The 14,967-nt window shown below is 36.4% G+C and overlaps 1 non-coding gene across 1 annotated transcript; it reads left to right on the top strand.

The window, feature by feature from the left end:
* Window positions 1-7,883: 7,883 nt before the first annotated feature.
* LOC141588877 (small nucleolar RNA R71) lies at window positions 7,884-7,991 on the top strand. Its single transcript, XR_012519843.1, has one exon. It is a non-coding gene; the product is annotated as a small nucleolar RNA R71 (small nucleolar RNA).
* The last annotated feature ends 6,976 nt before the right edge of the window (window positions 7,992-14,967 follow it).

Below are 14,967 nucleotides of genomic sequence, written 5' to 3'. Positions count from 1 at the left end.
AAACTAAAGAAAAATAAAGGATATTCGAGATCTCAAATTACATAAAAATTATGTTTCCTTCATTACGAAAACATAATTGACTAAGGTCACACTAAGTATTACAATTTACAACCGATTGCAAAAATACGTAAATAAAACCATTCAACGATTCATTCAACTAAAATAAAATGCATCAACTAAAAAAAAAATTAAACATACAAGACATAATTCTTTAATTATGTAGATTAATTTTATCCAAACCACCTATTTAAATTGATCAAATTAAGTGACAATTCCTCAATTACTCACTATTAATTTAATCTTAATTTATATTAAACTTGTAATATGAATTTAATCCATCAATATTTTAAACTTCTTTAAAATAATTAGGTATCTTAAAATTTGTGAACCATTTCACAACAATTAATTATACATTGTAAATGTAATGTATAATTAATATTGGCCAAAAACAAAAAAGAAAAAAAACAGAAAAAAAAAATTTCTTCAAAATTGCTCTCGGCATAACAGAAAAAAAACAAAAACAAAGTTTTTTTTTTTTCCGGCAAAACAGCAAAGAACAAAAAAAACAGCCCGTTATGTTTTTTTATACACGGTTTTTCTGTAAAAACCGAAACAAAACAATTTTTTTTTTTATATAAAATCTGCCCTGCGTGAACAGTAACAGAAACAGGAAAAAAAATTTCACGGTTAAAAAAAAACTAATGCCCCTTTTTTTTCTTTTGCGGCAAAAATGCCCTAAAACAACAATTCGATGAAGAAAATTGTTTATAGTTGCTATTAGAACATGATTAGCATATGAATTAATTAAACATGATTAACCGTATATGCCAAAAACTATATAGCAAAAACAATTTTTATATCATCAACATGACGATTCCATTTACATTTTAACTTAATCTTCATTAAATCAAAATCTACCAATTCTTCATATGATAATTTTAACTGATTAAAACAACAATATGGAAAAATAAAAATGGAAATAGATCATCAAACAAAGGGGGAAAAAAATCGAAAAACAGACGGCTTAAAAAAAACCCTCTCGGCCAAAAAATTTTTCCAGCCGAAACCTATTTTTTTTTCGAAATTCCTTTTATAGTTTACATCCAATTTTATGAAAATCATCAAAATAAAATTCGTGGCCTTGTCTCTGATACCACTTGTGGGATTTATCTGTATGCATCCCTTTAACTTTAAGGATTATAACGAATATATAGTGATGATAACTAGTCATAAAATGAATTGCATAAACAAAATCGTAAAGGATTAAGAAATAACCTTCGGTCCTAGCTTTTATGGCCTATGAACAATATCGCAATGATATTCTCCTATCAGTTGCACCCAAGACGATATGAGATATGCCCTTAACTTGTTACTAGAATCGATCCCTCAATTTCTGTAAAATTGCTTAGGGTTTTTTTGTTTTTGTGTTTTTAGATGAGAGGCAAGAATAGGTTAGAATTAAATTAGAAAATTACTCCCTCTCCTCCCTCTTAAACCGTGAAAGAGGAAGAGCAATATGGTTCTTTTTTTCTTCCTATTTTCGGCCCATATACCGAATTAATAAGGAGTATTATTTCCTTATTTTCGGTTTTGGCAACTACCGAAAATGACGATAAAAATCCTTATTTTCGGTTATTCTAAAAAATGTATAAAATGTGTTAAATATAAATTGTCATTAATATTATTCCGTTTTATTAATACGGGTCAATAATGACAATATCGTATAATTATCATTCGCTGATTAAATATAACCGATTACATTTAATTACGAATTAACATATTAATTCGTCCAAGCTAACATTATATACATTAATTAAATATAACATATTATATTCAATTTTACGAATTTGACAGTTAATTCGTCTCAGCTAATATTATTTAATCGACATTAAATAATCGTCTCATCAACACATTGACTAACTGTTTAGTCATATAAGGTATCAATGTGATTACATTTCTATAACCACATCTCTCCAACACATCCTTTAGGTGTGACTTTTAGGGACCAGTTGATCACCGCCATCTGTATGATAATAACGTCAAACTTTCTAGCAAGCCAACCGTTATTAGGTAATCGTTAATCAACTGATTAAATACGAAGTATACCCTTGTGAACCTGTAAGAGATTTACAAATGTTATCACACTAATTTGTGGAGGACACAAGCTCCAACATCCTCGACTCATGAGAATGTGCCCGCAATCTAATATGGTAATTATTTCAAAACTACAAGTCAAAACATTCAAATGTAAGCATGAAAAAGAAGCCATATGGGTAAGAAGAAGGCAAATAAGTAATGGGTAAGAAATGGGAACAAATGATTTATGGTATGTGGAGCTAAGTCAAACTAGTAACAACCATATGCAAGGATGCTCAATTCCCGAAACTATTCCCAAAAAATTTCGATACAAATCATAGAATGCTCTCCAAAATATATGAATAAGACATGAGAGCTTCTTACATCAACTTCCTTCTTTTCTTCAAAATACAAACCATGCTTTTTTTTTTCTTTTTTTTTCATGCTTTTTCTTTCTCATCTTTTTCCAATTCATTTTTTTCATCATTTTTCTTTTTTTTCTTCTTCTTTCATTTTTTGTCTTTTCTCATTTCTTCTTCAAGAGCATTAAGACCAAGCTCACAATGATATTTCAAGATAAAACAAATCCCAAATGAGCACCCAAACACAACTAATCAAAGCTACTAGCTCAACAAGGTAGGCAATTTTTATATGTAGCTAGAGATAAATTTTGTGAAGGGGTTCAAAAAGGCAAATTTAATCATGTGATTGGCTCCAAAATGCTAACAACAAATGAATGCATGCTTATAAAGAGATGAAATCAAGACCATACTTGTGCGTTTTGATAAAACACACACCATAAGGAGACCTACACTCACCTAAGAGAGACCGGATATGGATGCATCGGTCAAAAGAGGTTCTACCTTACCATTTTGTAGCTCGCCAATAGTCAAGATCAAGCTTATTCGATTCATTTTCCATCTCCACCTACTATGTCAAGACATCCCATGTAACAATTATCCCATCAAATAAGAATAAATTATTAGCTATAAGCTATCATTAGGATAAGCAAGAGGGAAAGTAGGCTAAAAGCAAGCAAAAACACAATGTTTTCTTAAAATTTTCAAATTTTTCTACATGCAACTACACTACAATGCAAATGCTATACCCCCAAGCTAAACACAACATTGTCCTCAATGTGCCAACATGTAAACCACCCAACTAAACCATAAAAAATGGCTCAAAGCAAATAAACAAGAAGGACAAGAGGTCATATTTAATGGGTTGCGAGAAATTAAACTAAAGTGCAAAGCAAAGAAAACTTACTAGACTAGCTAGCCTCCCCCCAATCTAGTATGTATACGGGGGACTCTTCCTTTTATCATTGTTTTAAGAAAAGGGCCAAAAGTTAAACCCCTTCCTACCTTTCTTCTTACCACTACCACTTTCGGATGCTTCACCTTGATGACCACTTCCACTAGAATCATCCCCTTAGAGAGGAGTGACATATTCACCAATGTTTTGGCCATTACCAAGTCCATCTCCATAACTACTATAACCACCATAGCCACCATACCCTCTATTAAATGCCTCAACTCCATAATCCGAACCACAAAAATCCGGACCGGGAGCATATGTAGTAAAAGTACCAGCATCATGGTTAGAAGGGGGAGGAGGAGGAGGAAATCCACCCAGGGGATAGGTATAAATGAAGGGCGTGGCCCATCGGGTCGAATTACCCCTTGCCTAGCAAAATGATCATATATGGGATGCAATGCAAGTCTTTGGTCATCACAAATGGTATTAATATTAAGACTAAGATCACACATCATGTCCATCATGTTTATGCTAGAGGTGGAATGGCGTGCTTGAGAGGGTTGACCTCTCTCACGCCGCTCAATGGTAGTAGGTGTCTCACCTCGTAGAGGCAAATGATAAGTAGTGGGGGTAAATGGGGCACTCCCATGATAGGGTTTGGTATGGACTAAGGCCATGATTTCTTTTTTATCTTCCGGTAGACTAAGTGAATCTTGTATACCAATTTTCCTAATCATGTTAGGATGAGAATCTTTAAACCAATTGCAAGATAGGAAGTATTCATAGTCAAGTCCAACCCCCTTTTCCCTAGTGACAAGTAACGGTCTCAAGTCGGTGGTCTCTTGGTTAAAGCGGCATAAGTGATGAGCAATTTTAGTAACCAATCCTCCTATGACAATTGAACTATTTTTCGGGTTACATTGCTTGGTCAAATGTACCGCAAAGTGGTAAGGGATGTTTATCCCCCATTTATCATCACCATTGACATTAAGAAAGACACCAAAAATCTCAACCTCTATTTTCCTCACCGAATGAGGCTCATTTCTACCGAAGAAAGTCCACCCCATAAACCTTTACCAAACACGAATGTCGGGGTAGTGAATTTATTGATGAGGGACATGGTCCCAATCAGTAAAAGGGTGGTGAGAAATGGATTTCCATGTAATAACCGGGTTGTAAGAGTCGGGTGATTCAACGGGCAAGTCTTGATGACGCAATTGAAAAATGTTAGCAAATTCCGCTAAATCCAATCTATGATCATATTAAACAACCGAAAACTTACAGAGTGTATAAAACCTTGCCTTTTCGACCTACGAAATTCAAAAGAGCTCAAGAACTCAAGGGTGAGTTCGGGGAAGGTCTTATTGTCCAGGGTGTAACAATGTTTTATACCAAGGTTCTTAAACAATGCCTTAACATTCTTTTCTATACCAATATTGTTCAAAGAAGCTTGGTTAATGAACTTAGTAGGTTTCATACCTTTGGCTCTTAGAATGACCCAATTATCCCATTGTTTTTAACAATTGAAGATAACTCGGGGAAATTGCGGATCGTACCATTCCGGTGCCTCTTACATTTGAACATCCTCCGCAGCCCGGTAGGATTCCGCATCACCTTTTCTTCTCTTTGAAGCACCTTGGGTAGAAGCTCTTCTTGGTGCCATTTTTCTGAAATTTTAAGACAAAAATTCATCTTAAGGCAAACCAAAATCCATCCAAATCGATATAATAGAACAAATTAGTGAACTAATTCATCCTATAAACATTAATAGAACATAATCTAACCAATTTCTAGCAAAAACAAGCACAAAATCAATTTCCCCCAATTTAGTTAGGGTTTTACAAATTTGATTAAATTGGTTATAATGGATGAAATCAAAGAGAAAAGAGAGGAATACTTACTTGATGATGATAAATGATGAATGAATCTTGCAAAATGATGAAGAAATTGATGTTTTGTTGTGATTTAAAGTGAACAAAGATGAAGAAATGAGAGAGTAGAGGAGAAGGATTACCGTCGGGGTTGATAGAGGATGAGATAATGATTTTGCTTTACCCGTGTAAGTAAAAGAGCTGCAAACAAAAAAAAATACAAAATCACGACCCCGACCAGGGTTGACCGTATCTCCGCATTTGATTTTTCCCTTAATCCGTATAGATTAATTCCGTCCCGTTTTTGAAACTTACGTCCCCGAACGGGGTTTTGGCATGGGAAAGTGTGAATTTTATCCTTTAAGCCTCCTTTTCTTCATCATTCACCTATGAATCACAAAACAAAACACCGTCAAGTCTAGTAATTTATTTCTAATTCTACGAAAATAGTAAATTGCGGAAAATTAAAAATGAAAATAAATAAAAGCAAAATAAAAAGCTTGGGTTGCCTCCCAAGAAGCGCTGGTTTAACGTCCCGCACGACGTAAGAAGATAATTTGATCAAGTTTCGACCTTGAGCTCGCCTCCTTCCGAGATTCCTTTTGCATTCCGCATCCATTTGAAATTCTTCCAAGAAAATTTCCCTTCCGTTTTGGCACTCTTAGCATTAGTGCCCTTAGAATCGTCACCGACAAAATAATCAACACCAATATATTCCTCCAACGGATCCATCAGTAAGGATCCAAGTGTTGTAGAGGCATTAGAAAAGTCCACAATGTTAAATAAATAACAAGACTCTTGCAATATTGGGCTTCTAATGGTGTTGTTCTTACTAAAGGTAACCCGGTCATCACGCACTTCTAACGTCAACTTTCCATTTTTCACATCGATTAACGCACCCGCGGTGTGTAAAAATGGCCTACCCAATATAATTGGGGTTTGTGAGTCCTCGGCCATATCAAGTATGAGGAAGTCAACGGGTATGAAAAACTTACCAACTTTGACGGGCACATCTTCCAAGACACCTAAAGGCGCTTTAAAGAACGGTCCGCCATTTGCAAGGTGATACTTGTGCATTTTAAAGCACCCATGTTAAGTTTTTCACAAATGGAATAGGGCATGACGCTTACACTAGCACCTAGGTCACAAAAGGTCTTATCAATGGTATATGTGCCTATAGTGCAAGGAATAGAATAGCTACCGGGGTCCTTATGTTTCGGGGGAGACATGTTTTGTAAGAGTGCACGACACTCCTCGGTGAAAGCAATGGTCTCAACCTCATTGAAGGATCGCTTCTTTGAGAGGATTTCCTTCATAAACTTTGAGTAGGAAGGGACTTGGGTGAGTAATTTTATAAATGGAACCGTCACTTATAAATTATTAACAACTTCCAAGAACTTACCAAACTTACTTTCTTCCTTGTGCTTTGCTAGACGGTGGGGGAACGGTACTTGAACAACTTCCTTTGGAGGAGCATCCTCCACATCTTTCGCTTTCTCTTTCTCAACCTCAATAGGAGCATCCACCTTCTTTGAATCATTGTTACCCTCCTTAGCATTATGAGAGACCTCTTTCTCAACAATCACCTCGTCACTTTCTTTAGGCATAGGGGGCTCAACATCCTTGGTATCAAGCTTGCTCTTTATCTTAAGCATCAATAAGCGATGAGGAAATGACACACGATCCTTAATAGGAGGCTCTTCACTAGCCTTATTTTGAGCATCTCCCCCAAGCTTGGACTTTTTAATAACCACTTCGTCATCCAAAGTCATGGATGGCCCATCATAGCTTGTACCACTTCTCAAAGAAATAGCATTAACATTCTCATGTGGTTGCGTACCTTGGGGCGGTAGTTGGCCGGTCTTCCTTGAAGAGCTAGATGCGGCTAGTTGAGCCATTTGATTTTCTAGCATCTTGATAGCGGTATTGTGGGCTTGATCACTCTTTTGGATTTGAGCCGACAATTCCCTTTGCATTTGTACCACCAAAGCTTCAAGTTTTCCCACTCCTCGGTTATTTTGTTGGCCATTTTGTGGTGGTGGACCTTGATTTTGGTGGTAATTTTGTTGAGGTGGTCTTTGTTGTTGGTTTTGACTTTGATAACCCGGTGGGGAATTATACTTTTGTTGTTGGGGGATGAAGTTATTTTGTGGTTGGGGCACAAAATTTTGTTAGGGTTGAGGGTTAAGCACATTGTTGCTTTTGTAACACAAGTTCGGGTGAAATTTTGAGTTCGGGTTATAAACATTTGAAAATGTACCCGGTGGATAAGAACTTTGCCTAAAAGCTTGATAAGCACATACATCCTACATAGTATCTTGGCATAGAGCGGCATAATGACCCGCACCCCTGCAACCTTCACAAACAATGATTTGGCTAGTAGAGGACATGACATTGAGTTGTTGAAGAGAATCCCTAGCATCTCGTTCCGCCAATCGTTGTTGGAGTAAGGCAATTTGAGCTAACAAGACGGGATTATCGGAAAATTCCTCCTTACCCTTGAGTGGCACACTTCGGAAATTGACATATTGCGTGTCATCGATCACCATGGATTCAGTTGTGGCATGAGCAATATTGGTGTCAATTTGATCAAACCGCCCATTGTTGGCGGAATCTAGAATCCTTCGGGACTCGGCACAACATCCATTATAGAATGTTATAGCTAGGAACCAAGCATCCAACCCATGATATGGACATTGCCTTTTAAACTCCTTGTACCTCTCCCAAGCTTCATATAAGCTCTCAAGAGCTTGTTGACGGAATCCGGTGATTTGGCTCCTCAAGGTTTGAGTTTTCTCCGGTGGAAAAAACTTTTGATAAAAAGCAAGAGCCAATGTCTCCCAATTTGTGATCCCCATGGCGGTGCGATTAAGGCTATTGATCCATAGCTTTGCCTTGTCCTTCAAAGAGAAAGGGAAAAGTATTTCCCTTATTTGGGCTTGAGCGACGCCCGTTTGCCGAATCACGGAGCAATAATCGCAAAAGTTTTGCACATGCAAATTGGGATCCTCCAAAGGACTTCCCCCAAATTGCTTCCTCTCCACAAGGCTAATGAAAGCCGGTTTGATCTCGAATTCCGGGGCGGTAATTTGAGTAGTTGTTTTACTGGCCGGAAGCATAGCTGCGGTGGGCTTGGAATGATCGGAAAGTTTCACCATCTTTTTGGTTGGAGATGGTGGTGGTGGTGGTGGAAATGATGAACTAGAAACCTCCTCCTCTTCAAGAGCTTTAAGATTGTCTAAGTAAGACTTTTTTACACTTTCAACTTGCACGGGAGAAGTGGCTTCTTTAACTTCTTTCCAAAAGCATCGTCTTCTCCGAAAGGTTTTCTCGGGCTCGGAATCCGGTGAAAGCAAATCTCCACTACGAGAAGACCTGGGCATAAGACAACAATCTCTAGAAAATGATAAGTAACGGTGTCAAGGAACAAGTGTTCCTTAAGAAAAAAGAAAACAAGATAGAAATCGACAATTTTAAACGCAATGAAACCGTGCTCCCCGGCAACGGCGCCAAAATTTGATATGCTATGTAGCACACCAAACAAAGATAAATTCCCTAGACACAAATTAATATAGTAATAGGGTTCGAACACAAGGAGACGGGAATTGCGCTATGAAATGCTATGAGTAGACTTCTATCAAGGTCGATTACAATTGGTTTGGTTTGTTGATTTGTTTGTTAACTAATAAATGAAACGATGTAAACTATATGATTAAAGGAGTCTAAGGGAGTCGAGTCACACATACAATTGTAAATATATATTCATGCTAAACTCGGAAATAATAACATTGTCAATTGTTTAGGCTTAAAGACACCCACCTATCGATATTAGTGTCAACCATAGACCGGGTCCTAGAGAAACTCTCGTTTATGACTAGGTCGTCCTACTACACATGCTTAGTCTAATCCGATTCCGTGCCTCTTGACTTATAGAACGAATTAACAAACTTAATCGATGATTAAAGCCTCTAAACAAAGATTAATCGTGACGATACAAACATGTGATAGAAACAATTAGACAATATTATATCAACCTAATTTATCATTTAATATATATTGGTTATTGTATGGCTTCCCTAGTCCCTATACTAAGGAAATTTAGCTACTCATATTAAAATGTAAACTACAAACTATGATATATGAAATGTCAAACATGACTACAGAAATGATATAGACTAAAGGGTGAGACATGAAATGTAATAAGAAAACTATGTGATATAATTGAAATACTAATGTTAAAACTATGTGATTACTAAAATAGAAATGTAAACTAAATAAACTAGAATTAGAATTACCGAGATAAGGAATTAGAACTTGAACTAGGAACTTGCAATGAAGAACAAATGAGAACCAAAAGCTTGAATATATAATAACCAAATGTTTAACAATAACCAAATGATTAACAAAATGAAAACTAATATGAAAACTATGAGAGAATTTTTGTGTGCTTAAGAATACAAGAAATATGTGAATGTATGATGAAAATTGGATGGATATTAGGTCGGACCTAACTCTCTATTTATTAGGAGCTAGGAGTTGAAACGTAAACACAATGGGCAAGGTAACCCTGATCGGAGGCGTCAACCCCGATCGGGGTCGTGGGATTCTAGCTCCGTCTTCTTAATTCCTCTAGTTAATGCTCAAGGAATCCTAAGTTGATGTTTAATGCCTTGTTTAATCACCCGAAACTCTTTAACTAGCATCCTAAGCTTGACTAAGCATCCAATGTTTCCACCTTAGTTGGACTTCAAATCTTGGGCTTGACTTTGCATAAGACTTCATTTTGCATTTCCCATTTAAATCCATATATTTATGCATGCAAATCCATGTAGTAATTCAAGGTTGGTCCAATGTTTGCTTCTCACTTAGCCATGCTTCTAGTTTCTTGCACAAGTGACGATGGAATAAGCTTCTAAAAGCTCAACTTCCTACAAAATGTGACAAAACATGCAAAGACAACTAGAATACAATATTAGCTCATTAAAACACTAAGGTTAGTGCAATAATCATATAAATTCGAGCTAAAATATGGGGTAAAAGTATATATAAAATGAACACATAAGATGGGTCGAGTAAGCCAGGATGCGAGTCTTCACCTTAGTCGTTCCACTTTAGCAAATAAACATTACTTATTAGTTTTCGCATTCATTGGTTTGTAATTAAATTTTATTAAGTACCCCATTGGTTGACCTTTATTTTTGGCCGTGTGATGTAAGTCCAAATTGGACAGAGTTTATTTCACCATTTATTTATTTACTTTTAAAGTACCTTCGATTGTGGTTTCTGTACTATTTACCTCAGATAAATGAGATGGTAACACCATCATTTATCTGATATGCCTAGTTTAAGACTCTTAGATAAGTGGGGGGTGTTACGGTAAGGAAAATTCCGTTAAAGGATTAGATGATGTTTTCATTCCTAGTGGTCCTAGTATATCTGAGGAGGATAAAATTGAGCTTATTCAGAATATATCTTCTGAGGAAATAAGAAATGCAGTGTTTAATATGGAATCAAATAATAGCCTTGGCTTAGATGGGTTCTCTGCTGGTTTCTTTAAATCAGCATAGAGCATTATTGACAAATACTTCTGTAAAGATGTCCAAAGTTTCTTTGGGACAGAGAATATGGCCAAACAAGCAAACTCAACAGTTATTTCTTTGATTCCAAAAAAAGCCATTTCTTGGTCTGTCATGGATTTTCGGCCTATATCTTGCCGTACAGTTTTTAGTAAAATTTTAGCTAGCAGGCTGCAAAAAGTTCTTCCTCACATTGTTGGAGATTAGCAAGCTGCCTTTGTCAAAGGCAGAAGTATATATAAGAACATTCTTTTTTTTTTCTCGGGCTTTGGTTAAAGGCTATAATAGAAAGTCTATTTCCCTTACATGCCTCATTAAGGTGGATATAAAGAAATAATTTTACTCTTTGCAATCGAGTTTTGTTGCTGATATGCTTAGGGTGTTTGGTTTTCCTCAACAATTTATAAAGTGGATTTAAGGCTGCATTACTGGTACTTCGTATTCATTAAAACTTAATGTTGGTTTGTTTGGATTTTTTCTTGGTAAAAGAGGGATAAGACAGGGTGATCCCTTGTCACCTTATCTCTTTGTCCTCAGTATGGAGATTCTTTCTAGATCTTTGAGAATGTTATGTCAACAACCTTTGGTCTCGTTTCACCCCAAGTGTAGTAAACTAAACTTAACTCTTTAGTCTTTGCAAATGACTTGATGGTTTATGTATGGGGAGATGTTCCTTCTGTTACTGCTGTAAAGAAAGCCCTTTATGACTTTGATTTGATTTATGGCCTAAGTGTAAATATAGAGAAAACAAGCATATACTTTGGAGGGGTTTCTGAGGATATTAAGACTGCTATCCTTGCAGCTACTGGTTTTTCTGTTGCTGATTTCCCTTTTAGGTATCTTGGCTTGCTCCTTGGGACCTCAAAATCTTCCATCAGCATGTTTGACTCTTTAATCATCAAAGTTCAGCAAAGAACTCATCTCTGGTCAGCAAAACTTCTCACTTATGTTGGTAAATCACAATTAATCAATGTTGTTCTTTTTGGAATTGAGAGTTTCTAGAGTTCTAGTGTTTTACGTCCAAAGGAGGTGATTCACAAGATTAATCAACTATGTAGAAATTTCTTTTGGTGGATTCCTGAGGGGAAAAGAAAATTAATGTTTAAAAGTTGGGATTAGATATGTACTCCTTGGCATAAGGGTGGTTTTAATATAAAGAATGTACAGACTTGGAATGTGGCTCTGCTCATCCATTGGATTTGGAAATTGTAATCCAATTCTGAGGGCTTATGGGTTAGATGGCATACAAGTTACATCCTAAAGCAGGATTCAGTTTCGAATGTAACAATCAATGATCACTTGTCATCCAGTTTGAAGGACATTTTAGCTGCTAGGGACATCTGTTTAGCAAAGGCAGGATTTGTTCAAGTGGCAAAAGGCTTGTTGGATTCATGAGTAATTGGTATCAAACTTCAGACAAGCAACATCTATGAATATTTGTTGGCTTCTTCTGAGCAAGAAGCCTGGTTTTCTACATTATTTCATCAAAGGATAATCCCTAGTCACAAAATACTTGGCCTCTTAGCTGCCAAAGGGAAGTTAGCAACAGTTGACAATATTCAAGCAATGGGTATTCAGTTTGCTAACAGATGTAGCCTATGTAAGAATGTTGAGGAAAGCCATCATCACTTATTTTTCAGGTGTATTTTTCCCAAGCAGTATGGTCTGGACTGATGCACTTGATGCAAGTTGGTAATTTTTGTGTGATTTTTATATTATAAACGAAATAAAGAAAATAAAGGATATTTGCTTGAACTAGACCTATAACTCAACCAATGATGATTGATTCGCAAGACTTATTGCTAACAATCGTGTGAATATCTGAAACGCGTCAAACAAGAACAAGGTTTGGAACGAAACGCGTCAAACCTAGGGTTTACAAATAATGTAAACGGAAAAGCGTATGCTTTATTTCTTAATCACTCAATCCATCTATTAAATAAGAATACAAGACCTCCTTATATAGGAGCTAATAATCGATTGATAACAAGAATAAGGAAACATGCTTCCTTAAACCGACTTTCCTATTCTAACGTGTGCTAACATGTTTTCCATGGCTCTATATTGCCTTATTGTACTCCTTATTACTTTAGATAAATTAAATAAAAGAAATAACAATAATATAATAATAATAATTAACTAAACCAGATTTTAAGAAACCTGGAGACTTTCCTAAAACCGATTAAGCTACTATTTAGGAAAAACTGAATTAGGAAAGATATGACAACCAATATTGTGCTTGTCTATGCACTTTCTCCAGCCCTATGGACTTTCCTTCTCCAGCTCCACGCACTTTCCTTGGCGTCCAAGCAAAGTACTAAACTTGGCGTCCAAGTTATTGAGTGAATCCATTGCTGAACCCGTAGCTGAGTCTGGCTTCTGACTAAACAGTCGTGGAGTCTGTTCATTTTGTTTATTTCGTTGCTGAGCTGCATCATTTTTGCATCATTCTCTCCCCCTTAGAAATGAATTGTCCTCAATTCATGACGCTTCAATCCTCCGGGATCAAATATGAACTTCACAAATCTGGATGCAAATTAGTTGATAAGAAATAGTAATAAACTTGAATCATCTTTTAGCTCATCATCTTCGATACAAACTTCAAACGGTTCATTTGTCTTCTCTACTTCCAAACTCCTCTCGTGCCTTCGATTCTTCAACCCTCCGTGCATAAGAATTAGAAACTTGTTAACAACTTCATAATTTCCCATTAACACCAAAGTAAACAAAGTAAGATCAGAATCCTTATCACCAAATAAGAATTTATCAATATACGATTCCAATAGAGATTTATATTTGCCCTTCATCAACATTGGTTCGTCATGAATTAGATTGCTATGATTCGAACTTAACTCCAATGTTAGTCCTTAAACAAATTCTTTTTGCCCTTCTTGTAGATAATCATCCTCATCAAAATTCACAATCTTTGTAACTTCACCATCAATAGTATCAACTGTCTCGTCGTCTTCATAATCGTCAAATATTGGGGGACGATTTAAACATAAGGAAGAATAAATGCTGTCGTGTAGCTCCTCATTGTTTAGCACTTGTTCAAATTCATCCTCTATAGATTCCTTCTTTATTTTAAGGGTATGCCTCAAGTCTAAAAACGTACCATAGGTTGGAACTTCATATACTTCGATTTCTTCGTCGTCTCCTTCTTCACCATTGATAATAAACAATCCTCTTTCTTGCAATTCTTCATCATATAATTTGTCTCGAATGACAATTGCTTCACATAGCGTTATACTTCTTCAATTAGGGCACTCACTTTGATAGTGTCCTAAGCCTTGACACTTGAAACATCGAACTTTGGTCTAGCTATTCTCTTAAGACTTCTGAACAGTCTTAGAAACTGTTTGAACAACAGGGGCTGCTGAAACCACAGATTTCGCACTTGTGCTCGAACTAGTATCTTCGGATTCGATCATCTCGGGTCTTTGCCAATGACTTGGCCTAGAAGTAACACGACTTGACTTGATTTGTCCTTCAGCTTTCACACATAGATCACATAACATATCAAAAGAAGAATAAGGGTGCATCTCAACCGCATTAGCAATATTAAGGTTTAGTCCTCGAAAGAAACGAGCCATCTTTTGTTCCTCAATCTCCTCTACTTCACTCATAAGGGTTATCCTTTCAAATTCAGCAATATAGTTGCAAATACTCAAACTACCTTGCCTTAATTCAGCTAATTTACGATATAAATCAATCTTAAGAGTTCTAGGAACAAACCTCTTGCGTAGCTTACATTTTAAAGACTCCCACGAAGCTCGCTTTTCCTTCCCTTCACGTGCCGTAGTAGCCTTCAAACTTTCGTACCGTAAAGACACGTTCTTGCGTAGCTTCAACATCGCATACTTGCAACGCTTTTCATCATCAATATCCTTGAAGTTGAACATCCTCTCCATCTGCCTTTCCCATTCAAAATATTCCTTGGGGTCCGTGCCACCAACAAACTCCGAAAGTTCGTTGAGCTTGAACTCGTCCATGTACTTGACCGGTTCTCTACGTGGTTGCCAAAAGGTCCTCCTGTGGGAATGTTCAAGTTCTTTAAAGCTTCTTGAAGACTTTGAAGAAAATTTGAATCCTCAAAATTCATGATCACCATCTTAGATTAACAAAACCTATCTCTGATGCCAAATGATACGAAAATTACTTGAAAGAATAAGATTCGTTAGAGTTGC

This window comes from Silene latifolia, chromosome 6, assembly GCF_048544455.1.
Source record: "Silene latifolia isolate original U9 population chromosome 6, ASM4854445v1, whole genome shotgun sequence".
Lineage (NCBI taxonomy): Eukaryota > Viridiplantae > Streptophyta > Magnoliopsida > Caryophyllales > Caryophyllaceae > Silene > Silene latifolia.
This window is presented reverse-complemented; position numbering and strand designations above follow the sequence as displayed.